The following is a 15,740-nucleotide window of genomic DNA, read 5'->3' on the forward strand; positions in this document are numbered from 1 at the left end:
GTGCCAGCTGTGAAATTGAGCTGAGAACGTTATGGTCTCAAGTCTCAGACGGCGAGGAGAGTTTAATTAGCTGCTCAGAGGCATTTTCGTGGGCTGTGTGGAGCGCCCTGACCAGACGCCGTCAGAGGGAGAGCGCCCTCGACCAGATAATCTGTGGTAAGCACGATATACGCCAGTTCATAGTGATTGCTTGTAGTTGGTCGTGTGCCCAGCGACAGTAGCAATGTTTATTGATAAGTTAGACATGTTTTAATAAGGCAGAAAGCCTAAAATAAGAGAGTGGAGAGGGAGGAACACGGAGCGACGTCCGTCCCCTCTGAGCGCTGGCAGGCAACTGAGGGAGCCTGGCTCCTGACGGTGAAGGACCCTCCCTGAGTGAGGAGGCCCGCCGGGCGAGGTAGAGTATGGACCCGCCCAAAACGGGGGAGTCCACTCTCACTGTATGTAGAGGACAGATAGAGGTTTGAGGCAAGCATATTGTGTGGTTATTTTTGTTTATGTGTTAAAGGGGAAACAATTTTATTGGAGTGTCGATGGGTTGCAGGTTTGCCTTTGGGAAGAAGTTGCTGAGAACTTCGAAGCCAGCACAGATGAAGTAGTTGATGAGACTCCAAGGTAGTGGAGCAGAGGACCTCGAGCTGTGAGGAGAAGCAGTGAAGAGGAGTGTCACGTGCTTCTGTAGAGGTGGTGAAGCACCATAGTTCCTCGAGGAAACTTCATGGTGTAGCAGCCAAGAGAGCTGTGGAGGAACCTAGCAGAAGCAGTAGAGCACCATAGTTGCTCAAGGAAAACTTCATGATAGCAGCCTGGAGGAGATGCAGAGGATCCTGGTAGTTAAACCCAGAAGAACCTGAAGATATCAGGGTAGTGAACTTCCAGAGGTGGAAAGGAAGTTCTGGTGGATTACTTGTAGGGAGTTGATAGTGTTTGGTTGTCATTAGCGTGCAAGACGCAGTGAGAGGTGAGTGACTGTTTGCATTCTTATGTCAAGGAGTGTTTTATACTGAAGTTTAAGAGTTACAGTCGTAGGCTGGATTACCTATAGACGTATGCGTTCTAGGACTGATAGAGTGATCGATTGATCATTGTTGTGTATCAATGAACATTAATACTGATATATGTTATTGCATTCAAATGCTGATTTTCTTTGTACATATTTATAGATACATATATATATTCTCTTGCTGATGGTGCAACAGTGTATGTAGACTTGATCAACTTGAGGTGGTTGATAGTATCAGGTGGTGAACCAGGAGATAGGATACCACTTGGTAAACTGACAATAGAGTTCTGATGGTGTTGGAGAGCAACCTGATTGTAATATTATAGAGTATAGGATTCATTATTACTATATGTGTGTATGTATCGTGTATGTGCTTTGTCCAGTAAATGTATCCCAATTTGCCAGTGTTTGCCCTTGTCCTAGTGAGGCTTCCCAGGAGGTAGTAAAGAAGGAGAGAGAGAGAGAAAGAACCAAGAACCACTGCTGTGGACAGGGTAGGAGGTAATACTAGTAAGTAATAGGGGATTGAGGAGATCATATCTCATAAGGAGAGAGTGGGGAGTCACAGCGGCTCGAGTGGGTGTGTGCACGTGACAACGAGGCTAAGTGTTGGAGCCGCATCCCCTAAACGTGTGACGTTGAGTCCCTCTCCAAGAGCCAGAAGCGCCTAGTGTGATCTCCTAGTATAAGCACTCTACCGAGTTGTGGGTTGGGTTGTCCATAGATAAGGATCAACGACGACAACATCAACCAACCCAAAGACTATAATAACACTCACTAGCATCTTCCACACTCACTTCCGTCTTCCACACTCACCAGTATCTTCCACCCTCAATACCATCTTACACACTGTCATCTTCTAAACTCACTACCATTATCCACACTACCATCTTCTACACTCACTATTATCTTCCACACTACCATCTTCTACACTCACTATTATCTTCCACACTATCATCTTCCACACTCTCTACCATCTTCCTCACACATTACCATGTTCATCACACTCTACCATCATCCACACACACTACCATCTTCCACACTCACTACTATCTGCCACACTACCATCTTCCACACTCACTACTATCTTCCACGCACTCTAACATCTTCCATACTCACTACCATCTTCCACACTATCATCTTCCACACTCACTACCGTCTTCCTCCCACATTACCATCTTTCACACACATTACCGTCTTTCACACACACTACCATCTTCCACACTATCATCTTCCACACTAACTACTATCTTCCACACTCACTACCGTCTTCCTCCCACATTACCATCTTTCACACACACTACTATCTTCCACACATACTACCATATTCCACACACACTGCCATCTCCTACACTCACTACCATCTTAATCACCCACAGTACTATCTTTCTCACACAATGACATCTTCCACACTCACTACTATCTTCCAGAATCACTACCATCTTCCACTCACACTACCATTTTCCACACTCACTACCATCTTCCACACTCACTACCATCTGCCACACTCACTACCATCTTCCACACTCACTACCATCTTCCACACTCACTACCATCTTCCACACTCACACCATCTTCCACACACACTACCATCTTACACATACACTACTATCTTCCATACACATTACCATCTTTCACACACACTACTATCTTCCACACATACTACCATCTTCCACACACACACTGCCATCTCCCACACTCACTACCATCTTAATCACCCACAGTACTATCTTTCTCACACAATGACATCTTCCACACTCACTACTATCTTCCACACTCACTACCATCTTCCATACTCACTACCATCGTCCACACTCACTACCATCTTCCACACACACTACCATCTTACACATACACTACTATCTTCCATACACATTACCATCTTGCACACACACACTACCATCTTCCACATACACCACCATCGTCCACACTAACTAATATCTTCCACACTCACTACCATCTTCCACACTATCATCTTCTACACTCATTACTATCTTCCACACACACTACTTTATTCCACTCACACTACCATCTTCCACACACACACACTACCAACTTCCAGACACACACACACTACCATCTTCATAGCATATTACCGTCTTTCACACTACCATCTTCATAGCATATTACCGTCTTTCACACTACCAACTTTTACACTCACTACCATCTTTCACTCTCACTACTATCTTCTTCACTCACTACCGTCTTCCACACTCACTACCATCTTCCACACTCACTACCATCTTCTACTGACACTACAATCTTCCACTTACACTACCATCTTCCACACTCTACTATCTTTCACTCACACTTCCATCTTCCACTCACACTACCCTCTTCCAGTAACACTACAATCTTCCACACTCACTACCATCTTTCACACACACTACAATCATCCAAACACACTACCATCTTACACACTCACTATCATCTTCGACACTCACTACCATCTTCCACATTCTATAATCTTTCACACACTCACTACAATCTTCCACATACATTATCATATTCCACATACATTACCATCTTCCACACTCACCATTATCTTCCACTCCCACTACCATCGTTACTACACAATACCATCTTCCACACACTACTATCTTTAACACTAACTACCAACTTCTTCACACACTAACTACCAGCTTCTTCACACACTACTATCTTCCACACACTCTACCATCTTCCACACACAATAAGATCTTCCACACTACCGTCTTCCACGCACACTACCATTTTCCACACTCACTACCATCTTCCACACACACTACCATTTACCTCACTATTATCTTTCACTCTCACTATCATCTACCACACACACTACCATCTTCCCCATTCACTACCACCTTCCTCCCCCACTGCTATCTTTTACACTCACTACCATCTTCCACACACACTACCATCTTCCTCACACATTACCATCTTCTACATTCATTTCCATCTTCCACACTCACTATCATCTTCTACAAACACTACCATTTTCCACCCTATCATTTTCCACACACACACACACTACCGCCTTCCTCACACAATACCATCTTCCACACTCAATACGATCTTCCACACTCACGACTATCTTCCTCGCCCACTACTATCTTCCACACACATTACTATCTTTCACACTCACTACCATCTTCCACACTCACTACAATCTTCCTCACACACTACCATCTTCCTCACTCATTACCGTCATCCACACTCACTACCGTCTTCCTCACACACTACAATATTTCACACTCACTACCATCTTCCTCACTAACTACCATCTTCCACACTCACTAATTATCTTCCACACTCACTACCATCTTCCAGACTCACTACCATCTTCCACTCACACTGCCATCTTTCACTTACACTACCATCTTACACTCTTCCAGTCACACTACAATCTTCCACACTCACTACAATCTTCCACATTTTACCATCTTTCACACACTCACTACAATCTTCCACATACATTACCATCTTCCACACTCACTATTATCTACCACACTCACTACCATCGTTATTACACAATACCATCTTCCACACGCTACTATTTTTAATACTAACTACCAGCTTCTTCACACACTACTATCTTCCACACACACTACCATCTTCCACACTCACTATTATCTTCCACACACTCTACAATCTTCCACACACACTAAGATATTCCACTCTACCATTTTCCACACTATCTTCCACACTCACTACCATCTTCCTCACATACTGCAATCTTCCTCACTCATTACCATCATCCACAATCACTACCATCTTCCTCACTAACTACCGTCTTTCACACACACACTACAATTTTCCACACACACTTTCATCTTCCACACTCACTACCATCTTCCACACTCACATCCATATTCCACACACACTACCGTTTTCTACACTATCGTCTTCCACACACTCACTACCGTCTTCCTCACACAATACTATATTCCACACTCACTAGCATCTTCCACACTCACTTCCGTCTTCCACACTCACCACTATCTTCCACCCTCAATACCATCTTACACACTGTCATCTTCTAAACTCACTACCATCATCCACACTACCATCTTCTACACTCACTATTATCTTCCACACTATCATCTTCCACACTCTCTACCATCTTCCTCACACATTACCATGTTCATCACACTCTACCATCATCTACACACACTACCATCTTCCACACTCACTACTATCTGCCACACTACCATCTTCCACACTCACTACCATCTTCCACACTCACTACTATCTTCCACGCACTCTAACATCTTCCATACTCACTACCATCTTCCTCACTATCATCTTCCACACTCACTACCGTCTTCCTCCCACATTACCATCTTTCACACACATTACCGTCTTTCACACACACTACCATCTTCCACACTATCATCTTCCACACTAACTACTATCTTCCACACTCACTACCGTCTTCCTCCCACATTCCCATCTTTCACACACACTACTATCTTCCACACATACTACCATCTTCCACACACACTGCCATCTCCCACACTCACTACCATCTTAATCACCCACAGTACTATCTTTCTCACACAATGACATCTTCCACACTCACTACTATCTTCCAGACTCACTACCATCTTCCACACTCACTACCATCTGCCACACTCACTACCATCTTCCACACTCACTACCATCTTCCACACTCACTACCATCTTCCACACTCACTACTATCTTCCACACACAATACCATCTTACACATACACTACTATCTTCCATACACATTACCATCTTCCACACACACACTACCATCTTCCCCATACACCACCATCGTCAACACTAACTAATATCTTCCACACTCACTACAATCTTCCACACTATCATCTTCTACACTCATTACTATCTTCCACACACACTACTTTCTTCCACTCACACTACCATCTTCCACACACACACACTACCAACTTCCAGACACACACACACTACCATCTTCATAGCATATTACCGTCTTTCACACTACCATCTTCATAGCATATTACCGTCTTTCACACTACCAACTTCTACACTCACTACCATCTTTCACTCTCACTACTATCTTCTTCGCTCACTACCGTCTTCCACACTCACTACCATCTTCCACACTCACTACCATCTTCTACTGACACTACAATCTTCCACTTACACTACCATCTTCCACACTCTACTATCTTTCACTCACACTTCCATCTTCCACTCACACTACCCTCTTCCAGTAACACTACAATCTTCCACACTTACTACCATCTTTCACAACACTACAATCATCCACACACACTACCATCTTCCACACTCACTATCATCTTCCACACTCACTACCATCTTCCACATTCTACTATCTTTCACACACTCACTACAATCTTCCACATACATTATCATATTTCACATACATTACCATCTTCCACACTCACCATTATCTTCCACTCCCACTACCATCGTTACTACACAATACCATCTTCCACACACTACTATCTTTAACACTAACTACCAGCTCTTCACACACTACTATCTTCCACACACTCTACCATCTTCCACACACAATAAGATCTTCCACACTACCGTCTTCCACGCACACTACCATTTTCCACACTCACTACCATCTTCCACACACACTACCATTTACCTCACTATTATCTTTCACTCTCACTATCATCTACCACACACACTACCATCTTCCCCATTCACTACCATCTTCCTCCCCCACTGCTATCTTTTACACTCACTACCATCTTCCACACACACTACCATCTTCCTCACACACTACCATCTTACACACTCATTTCCATCTTCCACACTCACTATCATCTTCCACAAACACTACCATTTTCCACTCTTATCATTTTCCACACACACACACACTACCGCCTTCCTCACACAATACCATCTTCCACACTCAATACGATCTTCCACACTCACGACTATCTTCCTTGCCCACTACTATCTTCCACACACATTACTATCTTCCACACTCACTACCATCTTCCACACTCACTACAATCTTCCTCACTAACTACCATCTTCCACACTCACTACCACCTTCCACACTTACTACCATCTTCCACATTCACTACCATCTTCCACACTCACTAATTATCTTCCACACTCACTACCATCTTCCAGACTCACTACCATCTTCCACTCACACTGCCATCTTTCACTTACACTACCATCTACCACTCACACTACCATTTTCCACACTCACACTACCATTTTCCACACTCATTTCCATCTTCCACTCACACTACCATCTTCGTCACACATTACTATTATCTACACACACTACCAACTTCCACACTCACTACTATCTTCAACACACACTACCATCTTCCTCACTAACTACTATCTTCCAAACACACCACCACTACCATACCACTACCCCAGCCTGGCAGAAATTTTAACCGTTACCCCGGTCTGTCCGCCATGCCGTGGTAGTGGCAACACTGAGTCTGTTATGCTGTTTACCCTTGGATGACATTGGTCAAGAAAAACATTGATTTCCAGACTATTTAGGTTATTGCTAAGACCAGTGTGAGAGACAGATATGGGAGATTAGATATTTCAATATTTATCTCACATCACGAGATAATTACCAGAAACGTTTATATCGGTCTGTCACGCCATATTAAAGTTAGTAAAGTTAAATACTCGCTGTATCTGTTGTCCTTTGGCGTTGATGTACTTCAGGGTTCCCTGGACGTACACCGGTCCCGTTTATATTTCGTTGCCCTGACGCTTGAAGTCGCAGACGATATCGTCCTTACTCCTCATGTGTAATAGGTGCATTACAGTGGTCATGTCATTCGATTTCTTAGACGTAATGCAATTAGGTGCATTAATAGCCTGCAGGGAGTAATTGGGGGAATAACGAAGTGTCGCTTTAATATCATAAGCTAAGTCTCCCTTTCTGCCTATTTCCTTTGCAATGATGTTGCATACCGTTTCATGTTCAATACTTGAGTTATGGCCGCCATTCATGAAAATTCTTTCTTGGATATATCCGTCCAGCTTAATGCGCTCAGACCCCAGAATGTTGACAAGACAGAAAATGGCTGACGCTGACGCCACTATGCCAACAGCGTCAGATGGCAAAGATGAACCTCCATTCAGGACTAGGATTTTGCCTGTGGCATTGGAGGTCAGTGCCAGTGCTGCCCTGATGGCCTAGGCAATTACCGAAGACTTGATGCAAGCGAGACCAGCGACTTTTCTGAACATTGAACGTACTCCCCCAGTGTTTCTTAACACCTCTCTTACCTCGTGAGGCAAGAAGGGACTTTTGAGGTTCACGATCTTAAAGTACTTCGTAATGTTATTGAAAAGTACTACATAATATTCAATGTCAGTATAGATATCTGAGAAACTATCGAGGAAAGATATAAGTGAGGTGTCTAGATAGGCGACATCGATCACAATTGCGTATTTAAGCCTGATGATCGTTCCTGTAGTTGAATAATAGTGGTTAAACTCTATATCTTTTGGCCAGCTGGACTTCGTGGCTTCTACTTCGCAGAAGATGCATTTTGACACTTTTCGTAAATACATTTTTAAACTGTTTGGGTGCATCTTGCAAGTGTTGCATAATTTCCCTTCAATGGAGGGTACAGCCTCTATGTAGGTAGCTAAGTCCATCGTGCAGCTAAAACTTTGCCACGAACATTCGGCATTTTCTTCCCGTACACCAATGTCGTTCAAAACGAAAGACAAACTGTCAATTATTTTCTAATACGGGGTTACGTTTATTTTTGAGACGATAGATTTTATGCGGTTTTTGGTTACATTATAATCTTCGGCATCGATGTTCTTCATACAATTGAGAACAATCTGGCGGTGGGTGGTCATCATCGCCATGAGAACTGCTACCCTCTGGGAGCAAGAGAATGGGTCGGGGTCAGTTACTGGGATCAGTCTGCCACTGTTAGAAACAGATTCAAATCCGTCAGTAATCTCAGCATCCTCAATACGGATGTCGTCGGGGCATGGGTCATTTTCAGGCTAACTGGTACCATTCGTATAACAACCGGTGTCATCGCTACCCTTATCAATTTCACTATGACTATTATAATTACTACCACCGGTATCACTGGTACAAGCGTTCATCTGTGTAAAACTGTCGTTAATATCGTCGGTGTAATTATTAATTATGCCATTACTGCTATTGTGACACTATTGTGGTACTGTTGTGACAGTACTTTAGTTACTATGAAGACGATCAGTAGTGTCAGTACTGTCAATGTTTTATACTAAGGGGTTGACCTAGTTACCAAGGAAGTCGACAACTTCACATTTTGCCTCCGATTACATCTCTGGTTCCCCTGAAAACCTCCCTGATCCCTCCGAACAAATCTCTGATCCCTCTGAAGAAATCTCTGATCCCTCCAAAGAAATTTTTGATCCCTCCTAAGAAATCTTTGATCCCTCCGAAGACTTTTAAGATTCAACTTAAAATAATTCAGATGCCCCCTAATACTTTTCTGGAGCCTGCGAAGAGACCTCTTGTCCTGAAGCCTCATCCTAGGTATCTGGCTGGCAGCAACTAAAGAAACCTACAATACAGTTAAAGATTTTCTTCAGTTTTAAACCCATGATTTATAATCTAAAACGAGATATATGAAAAACCCATTTCTTCATATATGAAGATATATATATAAAGACGCTGCATGAATATAGAAGAGTTAGAATCTGATAGGCATTTAGAAGAGTGCGGCGGGGAGAACACACTGCCCTTCGTTTAATTGCCCTTCTGCCCTTCGAGCATAGACATAGGCATAGAGCATAGACAAGCCCTGCGGGTCTTCACTCTATCCTCGCGTCGCCACTGTATGCCAGGAGAGTATCCCAGTCAATCCCAACCGGCCTCTGATCGAGAAGGAGTGGGAACAGAACTTGTTCACTTAACTGTTGTATGCCCGCCCCGTCATAGGGCTCAACTACTAACCACAAGGTCGCCAACTGGTGTTTTCGGTGTCCAGTAACACATCAGTGGATTTGTTGAATTGTGGTAACAGTGGCAAGAACACGCTCAATAGATCTGATATCAGGAAGGTATTTACTTCTATCACTCTTTGCTTTCAGGTATTATATAGCCACAAGAAATATGGAGGGGATGATATAAACACCAATGTATTTTGTATTTTACTTAAAACTCATTCAAAGACATCACAAGATTATATAAAAAAGCAAACAGCTGTTTCAGGCGGGAGTCGTTCGTTCCCACATAAAATATGAACTCACTAAGCTGGCAACACTCCCCCTCTCGTCAATGTCAAAATCAGCTGGGCGACTACCCCCCACGCGAATGTTACTTTATCTGTTTGCTTGGCGTGACGCGCCAATTTCTTTAAGTTCTCAAAGATCACTAGAAGTTCGAACCCACAATATTTCCGACAATAGCATGTAAATACTTTGCTACACTGATCTTGGGCTCAATCAAACATTTCTATATTAAACGTGACAATAATTCACTGTCATGGTATTACACACTGCCCTTCATTTAATGATAACTTATGAAGTATATATATCACTGGAGTTCTCAGTAATTCCTTCTGTGGGCGATAACACAATTAATCAGTGCACACATGAATGATTATTCATTACACGAGCGTAGACATATATATATATATGGATGAGTCAGACATCAATAATGGTAATAACATAGTTACTGGGCACATAGCCTAACTCCCAAATACTGGCATAATTATATATATATATTCTCTCACTATATGATCACATTAAAGTCTCATGAAAGACATTCTCAACACAGTAAATTCATCAATTACTCCGGGTGCCTGCATACACCAATAATAATCATAAATATCGTGAGTACTCTTTATAGTACCACTCTGCACACTGGTGCCTTACTGTGACATAGGTGAGCCTTGCTCACGACATACAAAATACTCAGGCTAAATAATATAGCTGACTAAAGGGGAATTGGGAGGGAAACTAGAATCACCTACTTCCACCTATCCTCCGATGAGAGTTGAGTTGTAGCTCCTGGTCCTGGCTCCTGCCTCGTGTAGGGAACGCCCCCACACACACACTGTCGTGTCCTCCAGGAACTCAATCAACGTCCCACCGTAAGTGCGTCGTCTCCGTGCCTTTTCACTGCAGGTCCGTGCTCCTCCTCGACTTCTTGTAGGGTTGGATTCGGTCTCCCGGCCGTCGACTTCTTCTCCCAGCTACGGCTGCCCGCCTACGTCTCGGCTGCAGTCGTTTGGATTCCCGAATAGTCTTCTTCTTCCTCTGCTTCCCAGTGGCTCGGTTCAGCCACTACGCCGTCACAAACGGGTGAACTGCCCCAGACGTCGTATACGTCACTGCACAGACTTCACTTCTTCTTGCACAGTACCTGTCCTGGAGTACTTGTTGCTCAATATCCCGTCGATTCCCTCTCTGGTCCAACACATGAACGAAGGAAGACCTCACAGAGTACTGGCAGACTTCGGGTGACGCGTAAAATCCACGGGAGCGGGAAACAACTGTCAAACTGACAGGACCAATCTTCACACGTCCAACCTCCCTGACGTGTCGTGTCAGACTGCTTCCCTCACGGAGGATTGGCTCAGCAACTACGTCATCACTGTGGAGCTATCAGCCGTCGCATACGTCGCTGCCTAGACTCCACTCTTGCACAACACCGGTTCCTGGAGCACTTGTTGCTCAATATCCCGTCAATTCCTTCTTCGGTTCAACACATGAACGAAGGAAGACCCCACAGGTGTTAGCAGACCACGGGTGATGCGTAAATCCTCCGGAGTCGGGGTAAACTGTCCAACTGACAGGACCCCCCAGCGCACGTCCGACCTCCTTGACGTGCTGTCTTAGACTGATGGCGCCGCCGTGGCGCTCTGACCGGACCCCCCTTCCTTCGTGACGTCACATTCGCCACGGGAGGTTTTCATTGGCTCCCTGTGCCACGTCGCTGTCGGCGACCAATCTGATGTCACTGACGTCACATAGTTTTAGCGGGAAAACAGAAGAGCCAGCGCCATATTGGCATCCTAAAGGGCCTAAACCACAGCCCAAAATACTCTTCTTTAATAAATTTCTCGGCACTACGAGAACACTACATTCCCCCACATATACCAAACTGATGCCTGCGACGTAGAGAACGCTCGGGTAAAGTGGACATGACTCTTACTGCAGGCGCGGGAGAAATATAAGGGGGGGGGGGAACACCGTCACATACCCCTCCCCTTAAATTAAGAGTCATGTCTGGTTAGTGCATACAGGACAGGGCATCTGCTACTACGTTGTCTTCCCATCGGATGAGTTTAATTTCCAACCAGTATTCCTGCCGCCAATGCGAAACGCTCCTTAGATATCCGTCGACCGTTCCCACGGTCACTCCTGATGTCCATTGTTCCTTCAGTATGGACAGAGGACCTTGCACCCCTTGTCCATACACCAGCTGGAAAGGTGAGAAACCTATCGATCCTACCACTGCGTTGTGCATGGCAAACAATGCAGGACATACTGCTTCATCACACTCAGTTCCCTGCTCTGTGCAGAACACTCTCATCAGCATGCCGTCCTGTACGTAACAATGAGTGGCCCTCTCAGGACCAACACGTCCTCCATTTGCCTCATGAATCAATTCGGGGAACTCTATCTGCTGCAGCTCTTCGAGACGAGTGCGGTCTACCCCTAGAGAACTGGTGAGGGTCACCTGCAACTCGCCATTCGGGCTGCCTTCGCCCTCCGCTCGTTCTCCGTATTCCATGAAGAGGTGATCGATTTCCGGACTGTCGGACGTCTCCTCGTCAGCCCTATCAGATCCACACCCTCCGTGTCCTTCGCACTGCCTCGGCACCACAGCATAAACCGGGAACGCCGCCGTGGCGATTCCTTTCTCGTCCCCACAGGCGTCTAACACTCCGCCTGTCTCCTCATAGTGCTCCAAGCACTCCTCGCCTTTCGCGAGATTCGGGAGGACACATCCTCCACATGCGTCATTTCCCAAGATGACTTGTACCTCCATCTTGGGCATTGATGCACAGACCCCTACCACTAGGGTCTGGCAGCCATAATCAGAATTCAGAGTCACCTGGTGCAGGGGCATCCTCACTGGGCCTCCCACAGTGGTCACACTTGCCATCCCCACACTGGTACTCTCATAACCCTCGGGAAACAGGGTTTCTCTCACCAGGGTAAAATCTGCCCCAGTGTCTCTTAATATCTTCACCGGGATGGGGTCTGTGTCCCCCATCCTTACGGTTCCCTGACACACGAATGGGTGAACTCCCTTCTCCCCACTCAGTACGGGTTCGTTCCGCACCCACTCGGCCATCGGGTCCTCGACCCTCACGAAAGCAACGTTCCCCCGCTGCTCAGGGTGTCTGCATTCCCGCGCAACATGTCCGAATATTCCGCACTTGTAGCAGCGGACCCTTCTTCGGTGTATCTTCCTCGCGCCATTCATCGACTCCTCGGTTTCGGCAACAACTCTAGAGCTCTCAGCTTGGGACTTCTTTGCCGGCTCCACAGCACTCTTTGAGCCTTTCCTGTCTCCACTCGAGAGATGGGACTCAGGAGAACTCGATCCTGTCCTCCATCCGTCCGTCCTTCTATATCTTCTGCCATATCTGGAGTGTATGGGCGGTCGGTGCCGTCCCTCTCGGTGCGGTCGCAGAGCTTCTTCCAGCATGTCGGCTCTGTCGGCTGCGGCTCTCAGGTCCTTAATGTCCGCCTCCTTTACTCTAACCCTGATCTCAGGAGAGAGCACGGACATAAACTTCTCCATGACCATTAGCCTCTTGACCTCTTCAGCCGACCTCGCTTCTTCAGACTCCAGCCACTTAAGGAACTTTCTCTCCATGTCCCTCGCCGTCTCCGCATAAGATTTTCCTGGCGAACGGGTACATTCCCTGAATCTCTTCCTGTAACATTCCGGCGTGAGCTTGAAAGAATGGAGCACAGCTCTCTTTACAGCATCGTAGTTGGTGCACTCTTGGAGGTCGAGCATATTGTAGGCTTCACGAGCTTCACCGGTGAGCCTACCCTGAACCAGCTCCGCCCACTCCGCCCTCGGCCACCTCTTCAAAGTAGCGATCTTCTCGAAGTGGTCAAAGAAACCTTCAGCTTCATTTGGTACAAAGACCGGCAGATCTCGCTCCCTCACTCGGCGGTCTTCCTGTTGCGGCGGAGCAGGTGCACCTAGCCCAAGTTCAGCTCGCTTCAGCTCCACCTGCTTGTTAGCTTCTATCTCCTGCTGTCTCATTCTAGCTTCTAGTTCGTCTTTGCACTGCTGTGCTTCTGCTTCTCGCTCTTCTTTGCGCTGCTGTGCCTCTCGCTCCTCACGCTTCAGCTGTGCTTCTCGCTCCTCACACTTCAGCTGTGCTTCTCGCTCCTCACGCTTCAGCTGTGCTTCTCGCTCCTGTTCTTCCCTGCGCAGCTGTGCCTCCAGCTGCAGCTTCATTATCTCCAGCTTAACTCTGTGCCTCCAGCTGCAGCTTCATTATCTCCAGCTTAACGCTGTGCCTGCTGCCGCTGGATCCCCTGCTGCTCCCACCAATGCTCAGGTGTTCTCCCACACTGGCAGGTGTTTGTGGCCGTTCCTCCCCCAAGGCTTCGTCTCGTGCCCTAAACTGTGCCATGATCTCCAGTCTTCTCTCTCTCACTTTGGAAGATCTCAGCTTTATCCCAAAATGGTCTGCTATTGCCTGTAAATGTGCCTTGGTGCACTCCTCCAGCACCTGCTCATCTCTAGTGTCAATGAACCTTGTTACTTTATCATCCTCCATCTTGTGCTATGAGTGATAACCTGCACCTGATACCTAATACCACTGCCAAGTACCACAACTGCAACCTTTATCTTGATCGTTATCCTGGCAAGGTCGCCAATGTCGGGGTTTTCTCGGGTGAGCAACAGTATGCTCAAGGTCACTCACCATAGCCCTGCGGGTCTTCACTCTATCCTCGCGGCGCCACTGTACGCCAGGAGAGTATCCAGTCAATCCCAACCGGCCTCTGATCGAGAAGGAATGGGAACACAACTTGTTCACTTAACTGTTGTATGCCCGCCCCGTCATAGGGCTCTACTACTAACCACAAGGTCGCCAACTGGTGTTTTCGGTGTCCAGTAACACGTCAGTGGTTTTGTTGAATTGTGGTAACATTGGCAAGGACACACTCAATAGATCTAATATCAGGCAGGTATTTACTTCTATCGCTCTCTGCTTTCAGGAATTACATAGCCACAAGAAATATGGAGTGGATGATATAAACACCAATGTATTTTGTATTTTACTTAAAACTCATTCAAAGACATCACAAGATCATATCAATAAGTAAACAGCTGTTTCAGGCGGGAGTCGTTCGTTCCCACGTATAATATGAACTCACTAAGCTGGCAACACTCCCCCCTCTCGTCAATGTCAAAATCAGCTGGGCGACCACCCCCTGCGCGAATGTTACTTTATCTGTTTGCTAGGCGTGACGCGCCAATTTCTTTAAGTTCTCAAAGATCACTAGAAGTTCGAACACACAATATTTGCGACAATAGCACGTAAATACTTCGCTACACTGATCTTGGGCTCAACCAAACATTTCTATATTAAATGTGACAATAATTCACTGTCATGGTATTACACACTGCCCTTTGTTTAATGATAACTTATGAAGTATATATCACTGGAGTTCTCAGTAATTCCTTCCGTGGGCGATAACACAATTAATCACTGCACACATGAATGATTATTCAATACACGAGCATAGACATATATATATATATATATATATATGGATGAGTCAGAC

This window comes from Procambarus clarkii, chromosome 17, assembly GCF_040958095.1.
Source record: "Procambarus clarkii isolate CNS0578487 chromosome 17, FALCON_Pclarkii_2.0, whole genome shotgun sequence".
NCBI classification, from domain to species: domain Eukaryota; kingdom Metazoa; phylum Arthropoda; class Malacostraca; order Decapoda; family Cambaridae; genus Procambarus; species Procambarus clarkii.